This window comes from Lactuca saligna, chromosome 5 (assembly GCF_052625555.1).
Source record: "Lactuca saligna cultivar CGN05327 chromosome 5, ASM5262555v1, whole genome shotgun sequence".
NCBI lineage: Eukaryota > Viridiplantae > Streptophyta > Magnoliopsida > Asterales > Asteraceae > Lactuca > Lactuca saligna.
Genome location: NC_136421.1, coordinates 217,266,899 through 217,272,980, shown reverse-complemented (window position 1 = coordinate 217,272,980; position 6,082 = coordinate 217,266,899).

Below are 6,082 nucleotides of genomic sequence, written 5' to 3'. Positions count from 1 at the left end.
TTATTGGCTTTAGCCCTAAATGTTACAATATATTTTAGTTTTATATTAAGTAAATCATATTTTCCTTTAAATAATAGTACTAACTGAAAATACTTATGGTGTTTTAGGTTTATGGACACACATAACCTAAACTCAGAAAATGTGAGAGTGAGATTGCAAAGATCATTGATGTTTTGATGAATGTAATGAACTCCTCATCAATGCATAAATAAATAAATAAACTGTTTTTCTTTTGAACATCATGCCTTTAATATATCTGGTAAAGAGATTGCAGCAATTGAGGCTTCAAGGATTCTTGAGGAATTATAAAGTTGTTAAGAACACCAGAAAACAAAAATAATTGGAAGATATAAAATATAATTTTGTAGTTTATATCAAATTTGAACTATACCGGTAAGATTTTTTAGCATCAAGAAAGAGAAATCATCTATTATTTTTCCGCAATTATCTCTTATAACAAACACAAGAGAACAAATTATTGTAGATTCTTATGGGCAATTATCTCTGATACATGGATATGGCTATTTGATGGACATATTCACGAATATAAATTAGCTTACCAACTTTGCTTGAAACCTACCAGCATAGGTTAAGCTTTATCTCTTTCTGCTGCTATCTTGATTCTAGTTGCATACTCTTTGCTTTAGAAATTTTAATGTTTATCTTCTTTGTTTGCAAGCATATAAGAAGATATTTAATGATTATGGAAACTATTTTGTAGATTTAACTGCTACCATTGGAAGAGAAACAAAGTTGGTTCGTGTGTTTGCAGAAAGCAGTTTGACGGGCTACTTTGACATGATTCATGATAAAAGAAAATAAGAAAATGACAAAAATAAGCTTACTTTACTTCTTTTTTAAGCATCGTACTTCCAGATTCAACCAATTATAACATCCTACTTTTGTGAACTACCAAAGAAAAAAAAATCGGAGCCGTCCAACGGCACGACCTCTTCACTAGTTTATATTATTAACATTATATTACTATTGTAACTAATAAATAATAATACCCACCAATTGGATATTCATTAATAAAATTCTATTTATCTACATTTTAATATTATTAAAGCATCCATAAAAATATTGTTCAATTAAGTGTTTTTTTTACGCAAATTAAATGCCATCAAACAAAAGTATCAAATTATATTCCAATCAAATAAAGTTTATTTTTCACAAAACTTAATTGCAGTTAATAAAATGCTATTAAAATTTTAAAAACTCTGATAAATAAAGTTTCTAAATGCACATTAAAGTTTAAAAATATTTTAAGATGAAAAAGTTTTGACCATAGTTGTTAAAATTACGATTTTGATCTTAGGATTTTAAAATCTCAAAAACAAAAACAATCCTGATCATAATAGAATCTATATGAAGCAAAATCTTTATTAGCATCTTAAACCGATCAAATCTCACGTCTTTAGTCTTTTTATATAGTTAAGCCTCAAATATTAACTTATTCAACTTGAAATCAAGCATTATAGATCACAAAAAAGCTTATAAAATATTACCACTTCATCGGTTATCTTGAATCAGATCAAATATCATGATACTTATGTTATTCTTTTTGTGATCATATATATATATATATATATATATATATATATATATATATATATATATATATATATATATATATATATATATATATATATATATATATATATATATAGTATAAGGTCAACAAGAATTATATATGTTCCACACTTAATAAATTAAATGAAATTTGATCATCGATATCTTAATAAACATCAAGTTATAAATTATAATAGTACATACAAACAAAATCTAGCAAGCAAACTTGACAAGTAGTTCATTTTGGTAGGATCTTTTGATCCCGATTGGATCTTATGATTCCGCTTTGTTTTACGATAATGATCTTGCAAAACGTAAACGATCTTAGATATGACATCGATATTAACAATTTTGTTTCGATAATAGTTTATTTTTTCAAAGCTGATTTGACTGGAAAGTCTCCTAATAACTCATATCATAGATAGGTGATAATAATAATTAGTTAAACATATGTTATAAGTTTAAGGACACAATAAAACTTTAATATATTGTAATAGTTAAAGATTAGCAAACAAAATATACTATAAGGTAAACTCAATTCATGAAACTGAAATCGAATTCAATATTTCGGTTTTAGAAAACTCAAACCCAAACCATCATTTTTTTGTCAACTTTTCGGTTTTGGTTTTCTCGGTTTTCGGGTTTGGTTTTACTCACCCTTGTAGCCAATATATACCACAACGACTCTAGACAAATTAATGGATATCAATTTTATTAATAGAGTTACATTTTAGTTTCAAAATTCTCAAATTAAAGTTCATTAGTTTCTTTTGTTTATCTATTTAAATTATTTGTTTAAATTTAAAAGATAAAAAAATTTCAATAATAATGATACATTATTTTTCTTATTTTCTAATAAATTCAAAATTTTCAAATATTTTGACTTTTATATTTAACTCTTTATTTATTTATTTAAATTAACCCACTATAGGTCTCTACACTAGTACACAAATAGATAAAACAATGTACAAGAAATATGAAAGTTTTATTTAAAGGGTTATTGTCACTCTGGCCCAACTATCTTTCGTATATTGGTTTAAATGATCCCTCGTGACTCTTTTTTGCTTTTAAAGGGCTTATACTTGTCATTTTATGGTTTAAAAGGTCACATTTCTAGATTTGAAGGGTGCAACCGGCCACACCCATCTGACTAGGACGTTTTCTTATTCCACCTCAATGCCAACTAGAATAAATATGCCACGTCATTGCAATGCCACGTGTTATGCACTAAATGAAACTTATATCCGTTTAAACCCTCTCAACTGTCCCTTTCATTTATTCTGCTACCATTTGCATTCGTATACCTTTTTCAAATCGTGATTGACACGAATCTGTTTCTTAAACTCTTCCTCCCTGAAATCGGCCAACATAATCAATCCTATGGCTGTCTACATGAAGATAGATCTCCATTTTGCCGGAATTTTTTTGAGGTACCCCGCTATTTGTTACTCAGATGGTGCAGAACAAATGTTCGATGATATCGATTTTGCTGGAATGGACAAGAACGAGTTTGTGGGGTTCATTCAAAGATTTGCTAATGAGGTATGCATCAATGTTTACTTTTGCATGCTCGATGTGGTGTTATCTGATGGATTGAGGTTAATAGCTACTGATATGGACTATATGCACTTCATCGAAGTAGGATATGCTTCTGGTAGTGTTATTAATGTATACATGGACCATCTTGGTGTTAATGTACATCAATGGATCCTTGAGGAGGAAGGCGAAATATGCAGTTCATTAGATGAATTGTCTGATAGAATTAAAGTTGGTGAAGAGGTGCAAGGTGGTAAAGATATGGATGATGGAATTAAAATTGAGGATATGTTGGGTCATAGGCAAGGTGTTATGGAGGATTTGCAAGGCACTAGGGAAGAGTTGCAAGATGGGGAAGGTGATGACATTAACATTGAAGTTGAGAATGATCAAGGTGATATGGAGGATCTGCAAGGTAGTATGGAGGACTGGCAAGGTAAGGAAGATAATGGCATTGACTTAGAAGTTGACAATGAACCTGATGAATGTATTCCTATGAATAGGACAAAAGATGATGAGTTTTTGAGCAAACTGTGCCCAAATGACCAAGTTACCCCTAACAGCCCTCCTCATGAAGAGCTATATAAGCATGTAGTCGATGATGAAGTAATATCTAATGAGCAAGCTATTTATAATGATAATGTTCATTGGAAAAAACAGAAGCCTGTATTAGGTATGAGATTTGTGAATCCTAAACAACTGAAACACATGTTGTGTAACTATGCTGTTGCAAATGGTTATCAGTTATGCTACAAGAAAAATGATAGCAGGAGACTTTTAGTGAAATGTTGTTTCGGTGCTTGCAAGTTTAGACTCTGGGCATCTTGGATGAGTGAGGAAAAATCTTTCCAAATTAAGAGTCTCATAAATGAGCATAATTGTGCAAGAAACTTCAAATTAGGTTCAATTGTCAACTATGCTTGGATAGGTGCCCATTACACCACCCAATTCTTACAGAAACAAAAAGTTAGTGTTAGGTTCCTTAGGGATGAGGTTAAAGAGAAATTTGGGATAGATGTAAGTATGGGACAGTGTAAAAGAGCTAAGAAGTATGCAATTGAGTTGATTGAGGGAACATTAGTGGATCACTATGCAAAGCTATGGTCATATGGTGAGGAGATAAGAAGATCAAATCCTAGATCAACAGTCAAAATAGATGTCAATGCTATGCCAGATAGTAAGACTTATTTTAGCAAGTTTTACATTTGTTTTGATGCCCTCAAGCAAGGGTGGAGAGGGAGCTGCAGAAGAATTATAAATTTGGATGGGTGTTTCTTAAAGGGTTTATGTTCAGGAGAGCTAATTGTTGTTGTAGGAAGGGATGCTAATAATCACATATTCCCAATTGCATGGGCAGTTGTATGTGTAGAAAACAAAGAAAATTGGAAATGGTTCTTGGAAAATATAAAAGATGACCTTCATCTAGAGGATGGTTTTGGTTTATCATTGATGTCAGATCAACACAAGGTATGTCATATACTTACAACTTTTATATATTTCACAATTAAGTTACATGATGTTTAAAATATGACTATTATTATGTAGGGGTTGTTAGAGGCTGTTAAGGAAGTGCTTCCTATTGCTGAACATAGGTAATGTGCAAGGCATATTGTAGCCAATTTAGGAAAAGATTTAGTGGTGTACACTATGAGAACATGTTTTGGAAGGCAAGCAAAGCATCCACTGAGCCTTTATTCAATGTTGCCATGAAGGAAATTCAAGTACTTAATCTTGCAGCCTATGATTACCTTATGGGAACAAACCCAAAATCTTGGAGTAGAGCATTCTTTCAAGAAGGAAAGATGTGTGATGCAGTGGAAAATGGATTGTCTGAGAGCTTTAATAGTGTCATCAGGGAGGCAAGGAAAAAGCCAATCATCACCATGTTAGAGGAGATCAGACTATATGTTATGGAGAGGCTGTACAATTTGAAGATGAAAGGTTGTCCATGGCCTGATTACAAACCCTGCCCATCAATAACACTCCTAGTAAATAAATTGAAAAGAGCTCAAAGGTACTTTCTAGTCTTTACACTTTTAATATAAGTGACATACTAACCAATAAGGTGGGTTTAATGGGTATTGGCAGGTTTTACCAAGTGGTCTTAACCAATTTGAAACCAGAAACCTGGCAGAATCATATGCTGTTGACCTTGACAATAAGACCTGTACTTGTAGAGTATGGCAACTTAATGGGTATGGTTGTGTGCACTCAGTAGCTACTATATCATATTTGAATAGAAATGTAGCCACTTATGTTGATCCAATGTTGTATGCTGCCTTCTACAAGAACACTTACAAATACCATATACATGGGATGAATGGCAGCAACATGTGGCCAGTTACTGATTTCATACCACCCTTACCACCATTGAAAAGAAGAATGCCAGGTAGACCAAAGGTTAATAGAAGAAGAGATGCATCAGAAAAGCTTCCAAGGCACACTGTGTCTAAGGCAGGTAAAATAGTCTTGTGTAGTGTGTGTAGACAATCAGGGCATAACAAGGTTACTTGTCCCAAAGTTGAAAGGCCACATGTAGAAAGTTCAAGGGTGCTAAGGAGCATGAAACTAAAGGTCAAGAAAAGGAAAACAGTTGACAAGGGTAAATATGGTGAAGGAAGTAGTGGACCAACTAGAGATGGTGAAGGAAGGAGTGGACCAACTACAGGTTATGAAGGAAGGAATGGACCAAAATTTGGTGGTAAAAGGAAAAAATCTGAGAGGATCATAAAAAAGAAACTTGCAAAGAAGGTTAAGACCAAGGATGGGAAAGATGAAACTAGTGCAAACCCGGTAGACCTTAATGAGTAGGTATAATTTGATGGTTTCCTATGGGTATGTTTGGCAATGGTTTTATGTTGTACTTGTTTGTTTGATTTGACATTTACTTGTTTGTGTGAAGTTAGTATGTTTACATTGATAATGGTTTGTAATATTATCATGCTTTGCTTCTTTAAGACTTTCGGATTCCTAT